This window comes from Protopterus annectens, chromosome 4.part0, assembly GCF_019279795.1.
Source record: "Protopterus annectens isolate FY-2018-M chromosome 4.part0, PAN1.0, whole genome shotgun sequence".
Taxonomy (NCBI): domain Eukaryota; kingdom Metazoa; phylum Chordata; order Ceratodontiformes; family Protopteridae; genus Protopterus; species Protopterus annectens.
The window spans coordinates 731534281-731548333 of record NC_056733.1 but is presented as its reverse complement, the minus strand read 5'-3'; the positions used below and the strand labels follow the sequence as shown (position 1 = coordinate 731548333).

Below are 14053 nucleotides of genomic sequence, written 5' to 3'. Positions count from 1 at the left end.
AAAACTGTCCAGAATATTTCCTTCCCCCCTCTATCTCTTAAAACTATGGGACCTAATCCATAGTCTCTATTCCTTCTACTCCTCTCTGTTACTCACTGGTGATATTTACCCCCAACCCAGGGCCCTAAACTACACTTTCATCTCAACAATGCTAATCCCCTAAATGCACTAAACATCTCCACTTAAGCACTCTAAACTCTAAACTTTCAACGCATCTGCAAGAAAACTTCTGAGTTCCATTCCTGGCTTACCCAAAATAGAACTCAAACCCTAGCTGCTACTGAGACCTGGTTAAAACCTTCATTACAAGACTCAGAATTCCTGCCCTCTAACTTTAATGTAATTAGAGCAAATAGACAACATAAGAGAGGCTGGCAGTGCCCTTATTTACTCCAAGAATATCAATATTTCCACATTTACCAACCCCATTCTACAATTCCAAAACGCCAATATCCTAATCTCTTGAATAGACATTAACAACTCTAAAAACTATGTATAACAGTTCATAGGTTCATAGGCTGGTACTAGGCTATCAGCCCTAGGGCCTATACAAGCCTAGCCATAACAATTCCCTGGCTATTTCTTCCCACATTATTTACTTTCCTGGACCCCTGTCTAGCAGGGCGACTGACGTGATCCCTGGGGTGAATTTCCTTTCTCCCATCCAAACGTCAAGGTTCCTCTTGAAGAGGTCCAAAGAGGCACTCTGCTTGACATGTATGGGCAATCTATTCCAGAGTCTGGGGAGTCTCTGGGTCAGGAACCTATCCCTCCAGCATGTTTTGTTTATTGTGATGACAAGGTTTAGATCCCTGGAGCGTGTAGCTCTGAGGGATTGGGATTTCTTTAAGTGTAGCATGTCCAACAGCTCTGGGTTTGACATGGCCTTGTATGTTAAGCAGAGATCGCCTCTGAGTAGGCGATATGCGACAGAGTATAGCTGGAGTTTTTAAAGGCGGTCAGCGTATGGCATCTGCTTTAGGCCTGTGATTCTTTTAGTGAGGTATTTCTGAGGCCTTTCCAGTTGTTGCAGATGTCTTGAGAGGTACATACCAAATGGGGCATTGTATTCTATAATGGGTCTAATGAGGGATGAGTACAGTGGGACAATGACCTCCTTTTTTCTGGATGAAAAGCCCTTCGTGATGAGGTGTGCCACATAGAAGGATTTCCTGACTGTTGTGGCGATGTGGTTATCGAAGGTGAGACCACTGTCCACCTGTGTCCCTAAGTCTCTTATCACACTTTCTGTGTTTAGTGTACTGCCACCTATATGGTAATTCATGGATACATGTTTTTTCCCAAAGGGGATAACAATACATTTCTTGGCATTGAGCTTGAGCCCATGGCTCTGGCACCAAACATTTGTTTCTGTAAGGCCCTTTTGTAGAGTATCCACATAATTTGGGGATTCAATAATGGCTCCCAGTTTGCAGTCATCTGCAAACTTTGTTAGCCAGAGTCCCTTAGTGTTGACCTGTACTTCAGAGAAGTAGATGCCAAACAAGAGCGGCCCCAGGAATGAACCCTGAGGTACTCCACTTGTCACTTGTCTGGAGCTGGATTTGGAGTCAGCTACTTTTACAGTGTGGGTTCTATCAGTAAGCCATTTAGCAACCCATTGGGTGAAATAGGGATTAATACCCAACTTAGTAAGTTTATCTATGATTCCAGAGTGGGGGATGGTGTCAAAGGCCTTGGCAAGGTCTAGATAGGCTGTGTGGACCACCTTACCCTTGTCCATGGCTCTGGAGACTGATTCAAAGAAGTCAATCAGGTTCAGGAGACAAGATCGGCCCTTCACAAACCCAAACTGGGTGGGGTCCAGTGTTTGAAGGTTGCCAATGTCTTTGTTTATAAGTTCCATGATAATCGCTCCATGGCCTTGCAGATAAGGCTTGTCAGACTGATGGGACGGTAGTTTCCAGGATCCAAGGTGGATCCCCCCTTGTGGATTGGGATAACTGTAGCTCTGCACCACTCAGTGGGCACGAAACCTGAGGTGAGGCTATGATTAAACATGACACTTAGGTGAGGTGCCAGTTCATATTGTAGTCCATGTAGTACACAGCCCAGGATGTCATCTGGTCCCATGGATGCTGTATTCTTGGCTTTAGAGAGTGCGTTTTGTACCTGTGTGGCCGTTATTACTGGAATTTGGCAATCTTCCGGTATTGAGATGGGCCATTTAGGGGGTGAGAGGGGGGTGAAGTTGGCACTGAATCGATCTGCCAGGATATTGGCAATATCCTTTGGATCAGTATATTTATTGCCATTCTGTTTTAGCTCAGAGCAGATCTGAGCATTGCCATTTAGATTCTTGACATAGTTATAGAATGCTTTGTGGTTGTCTTTGGAATCTTTGGCAATTTTATTTTCATAACTAGCTTTGGAGGATTTTATGAGGCATCTCAGTTTCTTACTGAGGCTAGTAAGGGAGTTTTTTGCATCCTGGGATTTTCCTCTTTTCTGCAAAAGTTTCTTCCTTTTGTTGTAAAGTTTGTTTATGGCAGGGGACCACCAGATTGGCTTCCTTTTTTTGGATGAGAGCATTTTGGTTCTATTTGGGATGGCACGATTCATGCATGAGTGGATGTGATCGTACAGTGCCTTAGTGTAGGATTCAGCAGTTGAACTTTCAGTTCTCGTCTGCATGGGTGTCATGAAGTTTATCACTTCTGACTTGAGTAGCATGAAGTTGGCTTTGGAGAAGTTTTTTATGGTGGTTTCTTTACTGGGGGTGGGGGTGGGATGTGGATGTTAAGGGTGATTAGCTTATGGTCAGACCTGACTAACGAGGGGGTGACCATAGGTATGGAGCATTGATTTGCCATGTTGGTAATGACCAGGTCTAGGATATTGGAGCCCCTGGTGGGACTATGGATTAGTTGATCCAGGGCGTTTGAATTTATGAATTCCAAGAACCGTTGCGCAAAGGTGTTGGGACATGAGTAGTTTTCCCAGTTAATGGCAGGGTAGTTAAAATCACCCAGTATTAGGGTGTTTGGTTCTATCTTAATATTTTCCAGTATGTTTAAAAAGGTGTAGTGAGAATCTTGGGGTATGGTAGGGGATCTGTAGCAAGCTACAATTTGGATTGCAGTCTTACCTACTGTTAGTTGCACTTGGAGAATTTCAGACACAATGTGTTGGCCAACTAGCCTGGTGGTGTGAATATCCTTGGTGAATATTGACACTCCTCCACCTTTAGTGTTTCGGTCCTGGTTTGGTGGCCGAAAAGTGTGGTAAGAGTTGTAGCCTGGTATTGCAGGGGTGCTCTCTGGAGCCTTGAACCAGGTCTCAGTTACTGCACAGATATCGATGTTCTCCATTTTTAGGAGTGCCTCGAGAGAGTGCATTTTGAGGTTTAGACTTCTAGCATTGAGTAGCATTACCTTCAGATTTTGCATGCTTGTACCTGTTATGGTGGTGGTTTTGTCCTTTGAAGTTTGCCTAAAAAAGGCACTATAGGGGTGGCAAGAGCCTTAGCCAGTAACCTGAATCCCAGGGGCGACAGTCATATATATTCTCCCAGGAAATAACATCCCAGTTTTAGAAAGTATACTACCTTGGGTCTCCTCTACTATCAAAATTGAAGCTATTATTTTAGGTGACATGAACATTGATTGGGCCTCTACTTCCTCCATTCAATCCCCCTCCAGTACAAATGTACCCCATTTTACACAACTAATTAACACTGACATTGGGTTTAACTTCAAAGCCAACAAAGGCTTGATTCTAGACTGGATCTTGGTATCAGATCCTTCTAAATACCCTGCATATAGCAATCTGCCAAATTCCCTTAGTGACTATCTCCAAGCCTTTGCCATTCAAAACTGTTCTTCCATATCAAAAGTCCATAACATTAGAGTAATTTAAGACCTATCTAAATTCTGTGTTAAGACCTTCAACATCATTCTAAGTAGCTACAGTAGGAACTGTCTTAAAATTGTCCCTCTAGATGATGCCCTCCTTTACTTCAACAACTCCTTTTTAAATATCTTTGACAGTTTAGCTCCTACTAGATCCAAGAGAATCAAATCTAATCATGTCCCAGGGCTATCTAAATCTACAAGAGATATTATGAAAAATAGGGACAAAGCCCGGACATGCTGGCTCAAATCCAAAACTTTATCCGACCTCATCCAGTATAAACAGATTCAAAACCAAGCCAAAAAATGTATATGCAAAGACAAGCAACAATATTTCTGGAACTTACAAACAAATAGGAAAAGTAATCCAAAGCTTTTTTGGTCTCCCATTAATAATCTACTACACCCTGGCACCAAATGTAATCCATGCCCATATGCTAACATGACACCTGACCTTATTGCTTGTAAATTCAACTCCTACTTTATTGAAAGCATTGCCAACCTTACTTCCTCCTTCTCTGCTCTACCATCCAACCTCCTCCCATCATCTGACTCCTCTCCACCACTACATAATCCCTCCAACCTACATCTCCCAACCTCAAAAATCCATCAAGGAACCCTGCAATCTAGAATTCAATCTCTCTCCCATATCCACTTCCTACACAAAAAAAGACTCACTCAGAATCTAAAGCCCTGTTCTAATTCTGCAAATAATATTCCTACCAAATTCCTTAAATTAGCCACTGACTCAGCAGCCTACCCTATAAGCATCCTCATCAACAGATCTATCCAGGAGTCCTGTGTTCCTTGTCTTTAGAAAAATGCTATAATCCTCCCACTACTTAAAGGTGGCCCATCCTCCAATATCTCATATTTTCTACCCATTGCTATTCTGTCTCCTATATCAAAAGTACTAGAAAATTGCATCCAAAAACAACTCATCCATTACCTTCTAAAAAATAACATCCTCTCCCACACCCAACATGTTTTTGGACAGAGCATAGCACAAACAATCTGTGTGTCGAACAGTCACAGCCCTTAAGGCTAAACAACACACCTGATACACTTGTAATAGGTGATTCTATCATCAGGCACACTGACGTCCCGCTCACCAGGCTGAACAAGGAGAAGGTCACGGTGAGCTGCCTGTCGGGTGCTAGGATCCGCCACATAACACAAGCACTCAGGTCACTCCAAAGCAAGTACAAATATGACTCAGTCATTGTCCATGCTGGTGTGAATGACCTGAGACGTACCTCCCTAGACTACATGAAAGGAGACATAGAGGAGCTCTCTGAGTATGTAGCCCAGGCCGGTATGACCCTGACCTTGAGTAGCATCTTACCTTCACCAAGAATGATGCCACAATATGATAGACAAGATGATCAATTTCAACAATTGGCTTAAGTATTGGTGTCATTCAAAGGGGATCCAATGCCTGTCAGCCTGGGATGACATGCTCGACAAGTCACGATGCTTCGCTAGGGACGGCTTGCACCTATCACCCCTGGGCTTTCGGATATTGGCAAAGACTCTTGCTACCCCCATAGTGCCTTTTTTAGGCAAGGCTCAAAAGACAAACCCACCTCCATAGGATAAGAAACTAAGAGTAATGCTACTCAATGCCAGAAGTGTAAACCTCAAGACGCATGCACTCGAAACTCTCCTTCGCATGGAGAACATCGATATCTGTTCAGTAACAGAAACCTGGTTCAAGGCTCCCGAGAGCACCCCAGCACTACCAGGTTATACCTCATACCATGCTTTTCGGCCCCACAACTTGGACCGAACCATAAAAGGAGGGGGAGTATCAATATTCGTCAAAGATACCCACACCTCCAGGTTGGTGGCACAGCACGAAGCATCAGAGACTATCCATGTGCAACTAACAGTGGGGAAAACTGCCTTCATAGGTTCATAGGTTCATAGGTTAGTACTAGGCTAACTGCCCTTGCGAGCCATTTAAAGCCTAGCCAATTATCCCTTGTGAGACTCAAACCCTGCACCTTGAGTTTATAAGGCAAACACCTTAACCATTAGGCCACCCTCCCAACCCAGCCTTCCAGTTTATAGCCTGCTACAGACCACCCACCCAAACCCAGGAACTCCACTCGGCCTTCCTGAGAACACTGGAAAATATGAAGGTCTCTCCAAACACCATTATATTGGGCGACTTCAACTACCCAAACATAGACTGGGAGCATTACTCTAGCTCCAACACCCTAGCCCAAAGGTTCCTAGAATTTATAAACTCAAATGCTATGGAACAACTTGTTACCACTCCCACAAGAGGGGAAAACATACTGGACCTGATCATCACCAACACGGGGACTCTATGCTCCAGACCAGAAGTGTATCCCTCATTGGTAAGATCAGACCATAAACTAATCTCACTGGATATTCACATCCTGACCCCACCCCCTGCCCAGAAAACCACAGTGAAAAACCTCTCTAAAGCAAATTTCACACTCCTCAAAACTGAGGTGGAATCCTTCAAAGCCCCCGGGCCTGTTGAAAATACGGCCCAGACCGCAGAATCCTTTATAAACGCATTCTATGAACACCTTCAGGAATACATGGATCATGCAATCCCAAATAAAACCAAGACCCAATCCTCCAAAGGCAGACGTCCTGTCTGGTGGACCCCAGCCATAAACAAACTAAACAATAGAAGGAGGAAGCTACTACATGATAGAGCAAAATCCCAAAAAGGGAAGGCATCTCTGATCAGTATTAGCAAAATACTACGAGCATTCATAAAATCGTCTAAGGCCAGCTTCGAGAGAAAAATTGCACAGGACACTAAGGATAATCACAAGGCTTTCTTTAGTTATGTTAGGAACCTGGGTGGGAATTCCCAGATATGCTCAGAATTAGTCCAAAATGACAAAAAATACACCAAACCCACAGACATTGCCAACATCATAGCTGACAGGTTCAGCATAAACTCCCCCCCCCTCCCCACCAAAAGGGCAAATATCTATCCCAACAGAGTGCTGCTCCCCTGACATCTCAGATGCTCAGGTAAGAGCCGCCCTCTCCAAAGCAAAAAATACAGCATCAATGGGACCAGACGGTATCCCGGGCTGCGTCCTACATGAACGCCAAGAAGAGCTAAACCCAAACATAAAACTACTGTTCAATCTCAGCCTTACTACAGGATATGTACCCAAAGAGTGGCGTACAGCAATGGTGGTCCCTCTCCACAAAGGTGGTGCCTCAACGGATCCTGGAAACTATCGCCCCATAAGCCTGACTAGCTTGGTCTGCAAAGCTATGGAAAGGATCATCATGGACCTTATAAATAAAGATATTGGGGACCTACAGACACTGGATCTTACCCAGTTCGGCTTTGTTAAGGGCAGATCCTGCCTCTTAAACCTGGTTGATTTATTTGAAACAGTCACGAAGGCCACTGACGAGGGGAAGGTGGTCCACACAGACTGCCTGGACCTCGCAAAAGCCTTCGATACAATACCCCACTCGGGCATTATAGATAAGCTCACCAGCTTAAATATAAACCCCTATGTCACTAGATGGGTTGCAAACTTGCTCAAGGACAGAACCCACATGGTTAGAATTGCTGGAGCCATGTCAGATTCCAAACCAGTTAAAAGTGGTGTCCCACAAGGCTCAGTCCTGGGACCTCTCTTGTTCGGTATATATTTCTCAGAGGTACAGGCCAACATGGAAGGACTGTGGCTGACAAAGTTCGCAGATGACTGCAAACTGGGTGCCATAATCGACTCTCCAGCCGACACAAGCATCCTCCAAAAGGGCCTCATAGAAACAGACAACTGGTGCCAGAGCCATGGCCTCAAGCTAAATGCCAAAAAGTGTATAGTCATCCCCTTTGGCAAAAACAAAGTGCCCACAAATTACCACATAAGTGGTAATCCATAAGTACGGAAGAAGTAATTAGGGACCTGGGGACCCAAGTTGATAGCAATCTCTCATTTGACAACCACGTGGCCAAAGTGGTTAGAAAAACATTTTATATAGCTCACCTAATCATGAAGGGATTCACATCGAGATCAGGGGTGGTCATCATGCCTCTTTACTCATCCCTCATCAGGCCCATAATTGAGTACAATGCCCCTTTTGAGATGTACCTTACCAGACACTTGCAGCAACTGGAAAGACCCCAAAAGTACCTCACCAAGAGGATCAAAGGGCTCAAACAGATGTCATATGCTGCCCGGTTAAAGAAACTCCAGCTCTACTCAGTGGCATACCGCCTGCTCAGAAGCGATCTGTGCCTGACGTATAAAGCCATGTCCAACCCGGAATTAATGGACATGCTGCACCTCAGAAAATCCAAATCCCATCGAGCTACACGCTCAAGAGACTTAAACCTCAGCACTGAAATAAATAGGACATGCTGGAGGGACAGATTCATAACCCAGAGGCTCCCTTCACTCTGGAATAAAATCCCAGTCCAGGTTAGGCAGAGTCCCTCATTGACTCTCTTCAAGAGGAATCTTGATGAGTGGATGGGGGATCATAGGTTTACCCCGGGTATCACTTCTGTGTCACTGTTAGACAGAGGCACAGTATACTAACCTCGAAAAATGGCATAGCAAAATTAATTTAAAATGGGTGGCGAAAGCCAAACACACTCTGGCTAGGCTTATAAATGCCCTAGGGCAGATAGCCTAGTATGAACCTAGGAACCTATGCTGCTCTGATCTCTTTCCTTAGATATTATCTATAAAGCCTATGACTCAGGCCTTATAGTATCAGCTCACTTTTTGGATCTTTCCTAAGCATTGAATACTATCTCCCACACCATTCTCCTGATGCATCTCTCATCCATAGGACTATCCTCTTAGTCACTTAATTGGTTCAAGAGCTATCTCTCTGACAGGCAACATGCTGTCAAATGGCATAACCCTATTTATCCCCACCTTCACAACCCTACAGGCATCCCACAGGGTTCAATTTTAGGACCTCTCCTGTTTAACATTTTCATAAATAATCTCCACAAAGATATTCCAAACTCCTCCCTAATCCAGTATGCAGATGACTCAACTATAGTCTGCTCTGCTCCCAACTCAAATACTCTACAACAAATAACCCAAACAGCATTTTCTATAGTAGAATCCTGGCTCCACAAAAAAGCACCTCTCTCTTAACGCCGAAAAAAACTAAGCTTATGCTGTTCACTCCCAAAAGGAATAGTATTCTCAATAAAGAATGTTTCAATATAATCACTAAACTCCACAAAAATTGAATTAGTAAACAATATCAAATTACTAGGTGTCATAATAGATGATAACCTAAAGTTCAATCTGGACGTCTAATCCAAAATCAGTAAATCCCACAAAAAACTAGGGCTACTTTACGGGCACAACAGGTTTCTCTCCTTACCAACCAAACAAGCTCTCGCCCTCACCTACCTTCTACTATCTCAAACCTATGGTGCACCATTTTTAATTAACCTATAGTCTTCCTTGAAACTAAAGCTAGACTCCTGTTACAATAAGATTGTGAAATTCGCTACAGGTAGTCGCCACTCTTCCAATCATTATTCTGCCCTACGGAAACTACAATGTCTAGAATTTCCTCACCACCTATTACTTATTCAGCTAACCACCTCTCAAACTCATCCATAAACCATTAAATTGTCCTGCTGTCTGTTCCCTGCTTGCAATCTACTCCCCTCTTTGGCCCCTTCATTCTGAACACCAGCACTTACTCCAAATCCATAAACCAAATCTACCTGCAGGAAAACTCCTATATACTCCTGGACCATTGGCAGATTATGAAATAACCTCCCTTCCTCTATACGTAGTGAACAATATCCCCCAAATTCAAAACTGCCCTTCATAATGATCTCCTTTCTAATTGGATATGTAACTGCACTAATGCACCTACTATTACCCATGATGCTATTACTGGACTTCCCTCTCTATCAGTCTCAGCCTTCCTTCTAAGTCAAACAATCAACCTAATTACCCTGTATTGCATCTTCACTACTTAACCACTTTAAAAATTCCATCTTTTACACTGTTTGCCGTAATTGTATTAACCAGTTTCCCTCCTGCTACTAACCTTAATCACCTCGTCACTACTCTAAGGTGTCACTGTAGATCTGTACTCACTCTGCTGTTATTTTTATACTTCTCACAATGTATTTACTAGTGGCGCAAAGTCTGTACTTTTTATCGATCTACTTTGGTGCATTTCACTCATTCTTAATTTCCTCCTATGGTTACGTTGGATTTATTTTATTTTTTGTGGATTATATCTCATTATACTTTGTAAATTTGTATGGAGACTCTTGTGATGTATCTTTGCTTTTTGCTATTTTATATTTCATATTATTATTGTTACATTGTTATTTTGTTTTTCTCTGTATTGAAGCTTTTCTCCCTGGGCCTCCACTGAAAATGGGCTTTTTATGGCCCAGTGGACTTTCCCGGTAAACAAATGTCAATAAATAAATAAATAAATTCATGGCAACAATGTGCAGCAATATGGATGCCTACATCCACTTTTCAAACATCCCCATGGAGCAGAAAACTGTAATTCATCAGTTCTACAGCACTGCAAACTTTCCCCATGTACAAAAAAGTTTGCACAGACATCCTTATCAAGACACCAGTATATCCTGAAGCAGAATTATATATAAACAAAAAGGGTTGTCTATCCCTGAACTGTCAGTCTGTGTATGCAGCAGATGGCAGCATAACAAACCTCATGGCAACACACCCTGGAAGTGTCAATGATGCTGCCGTTTGAAGGGAAAGTGGACTGAGGACTTCATTCCACCGAGGTTAAATACCTAAGGGACTGCTACTGGGTAAGTACAGGAATACAGCTAGGATGTAAGATAAGCATATCCCTCCCAATAATATCCATGCTGACAACATGTGTGTTTACTCCCCACAACAGGTGACTGTGGTTATCCACTTGAGCCATGGCTAATGACCCTTTACAGTGAACCATCAAACCCTACAGAGAACGCTTACAACTGAGCATACACAACAACCAGAAACACCATAGAGTGTGTGTTTGGTGTACTGAAAGCTCGGTTCAGATGTCTGGATACATCTGGGGGTGCACTGCAATACACACCTGAGAAGGCAGCACAGATGATAATTGTGGGCACCATGCTGCACCACATGTTAACAAGATCACATAACGGTCTTCTAGCTGCAATTAAGAGTGAAGTACCCGAAAAACCACAGATGTCTGAAGATAACATCCTGCAGGAATCAGAGGAGGACGCATAGTTGCCTTTCAAGCAGTTGACCTTGGTTTGATTCCCAGTTAATGCACTATTTTGTGCTTGTTTTGGCAGCTCATCTACTAAAATTGGAATGGTACAGGGAAGATTAGCATGGCACTGGTGCAAGGATGACATGCAAATTTGTGAAGCATAACATATTTTTAGGGGCGACAGGTGCTGACTGAAGTTTCTTTTTTGGGGATAAACAATTGGTTAGGCTTCTAAGAGCCTCAGGGACATTAGCCTAGTAACTTCTTATGATTATATGACATAGGGGTAGAAGACACAGGTTTAGGCGATGGAGGGTATGAGAGAATAAGTGCAGGCCCAGGCAACACAACAACATCTGACACACACCTTTGAGTCATGATAAGCCACACATACATGAGTATACATGAGTACACAATGATGTTGAGGTGCTGACCCACCACATCAGCATGGATCACATCTAATGGCAATTGCCCAGTAGATGTGCACACTGAGTATCAGACGTAACAACATAATCATAACATATAACATTATGAACATACACAAATCTATCACAACAGGGATAATCAACTCAGAGCACAATTGACACAGATATGTATACAGACTTAGATTGTTGTATCAATGTATGGCACACAATAAGGGACACACATCAGTGCAACACATTCCTATCTCTGCACTACAAAAAGCTGCATACAGGTCAACAATGTAGGACATAATGCAGAACTGTTAATATCACAAATCAAATACATTTCATCTATACTTTGCAGTGATATATTAAATGAAGTCAGCTATGTTTAGTAAAACTGCTGGATTCACTTGGCATCACATTTGTAAATAAATACAGACCGGTGACATTGACGGTGTTCTGCACAGTAATCATCATCTCCACAGGGTGAGAGTGATGCTACTGGACAGAGTGGCTCACCTGTCTGATTTACTTTAATGCAGTCTAGGTCATCCACTCTGATGGCTCACACCATGGTCTGGTCTGCACCTACCATGTATGGAAACACTCGGTCCAGGTTACTCCACATAAGAGACTGAGAGGGTGATTCCACCATGTGCAGGTTAAAGAGCAGGACTGCGACTTGACCAGTTGTGACTGCTGGGCCCCTAGCAGATGGGTCAGCAGTGGAAGTGTGTGCACTTTGGAGCATAGACATTGATGCCTGATGGGCAAGGTTGATCTTGCTGAGAGGTGGCCTGCCTCTCCCATGTGGCAATTGGATGAGCACAGTCAGGTCATGCAGAACCCTACTTGTACTATGGCACTCCTGTAGTACTGTAGAGGTCAGGTATTCTACTAACTGTCCCACAGATGACATACTTTCATTCTGAGCAGCCAGTGACTCCATTACCTGACTGTGTCTGTGTTCCTGTCCTTCATGAAGCACACCCAGTTGGCAAGAAATATGATCTGTGGCATGTGCAAGTGCACGGATGCCAGATCCATGACATCAATGGGAACATTAATTTTCCTGTAGGAGTAGGTGGAAACCCTATGACACCTGCCCACACACACCAGATGTATGCCTATGTGTACTGTGACGGCCACTATCAATGTGTATGGGGAGTGTTGACATCAGCAGCAGTCTCAGCTTGGGTCTGATTGTTCACTGGCCTCATCCTGTCCACCAGTTTATGTCTCCTCATTGTCAGTATGGTTGGACAAGTTTCCACCCACATCTAAGGCTAGATCTGCATCCACATGACAGTCACAACCTCGGCCGGACTGTATCAACATGTCACTGTCCTGTGGGCTGGGGCCATGCTACCATACTGAGACACATTAGAGCCCACATCATGATCACTTGATGCACTAATGGAAGATACAGAGAGCTGATGTGCTAAAGAATGAGAGAGATGACACAGATCAGGACAATGTGCTTACACCACATGCTGGATATCATTAAAGACATATACGTTAATGCTTTAATTCAGGGTCCCTATAATTTGAACATTTTAAAGTTTGAATGTCATATGGTCGACACCATATGATCGAACTTTAAAAATTTTGAAGGTGAAAAGCAATGGCTCTGCATGGCGCAGAATGGGAACATTTCTCTTTTCTGCACTGAAGTGCGATCTTAGAGTTGATATATTTAAGTAGGGGGGTGTGGGGGTGCAGGGGAGCTTGCCCCCTGCTCAGAGCATTTAGGTAAGTTATTTTTTCTTTAATTTTTTTTATTATATTTTTGATGTTTCAAACTTCGCTCATATGTTGTCAAACATATGAGGTTCGAAGTTTTTAAACTTTTAATATATACTATAGACCCTTTAATTCACTGTAATGTTACAGATTAAAAACTGCTTACCATTAGGTGTTGTCCATACATGGGTAATGGAATCTACATGAAAGGGAGTTGACAGTCATGTTACATATCCAACGTACATGACATATGTGGTGAATTCAAACAGACACCTGACAAGTCCTTGTCAGAAGATGGTGTGGTAGAAGGATGAACATCTATTGTAGGGAAACAAAGTCAGCATTATTAATCACATCAGTGCCAGTATGAACCATTTGAATAGCGTTAAAACATACAGTTGGTATTATATAGGCTTACCACTTGTTTGTGCACTTGATGAGGATGGTGCAGTCTGGCCAAGAAATGGGTAGAAGGGCACAGTATTAACGGAGGACAACAACAGGAGTAACAACAATGACATACATATAAAGGATAGGTAATAGCTGCCGCTGACAGACTCCCACTGTTGTGAGTGTGTGTGTGTTGTAATGTGGATCCTGCAGTGTGGGAAAATAAAGAGAAAGACAGCACAGTCATGTATGCAGGCAATGACACAGTAACAGGGGCTGTGGATAGTCATGTGATGGATGTTGCATCTGTTGGCCACGTCTGTGTAGAAAAACAGTGACATTAATTTCATGTTTCACAGGTCTACCCACTGCTGCAAATTAACCTATTGTGGTAACATATACAACTTAAAAAAACAAATA

At 43.1% G+C, this 14053-nt stretch overlaps 1 non-coding gene across 1 annotated transcript; it reads left to right on the top strand.

Moving 5' to 3' along the window:
• The first annotated feature begins 11162 nt into the window (after window positions 1-11162).
• Window positions 11163-11269, top strand: LOC122800587. The gene has a single exon (XR_006364595.1). It is a non-coding gene; the product is annotated as a U6 spliceosomal RNA (small nuclear RNA).
• The last annotated feature ends 2784 nt before the right edge of the window (window positions 11270-14053 follow it).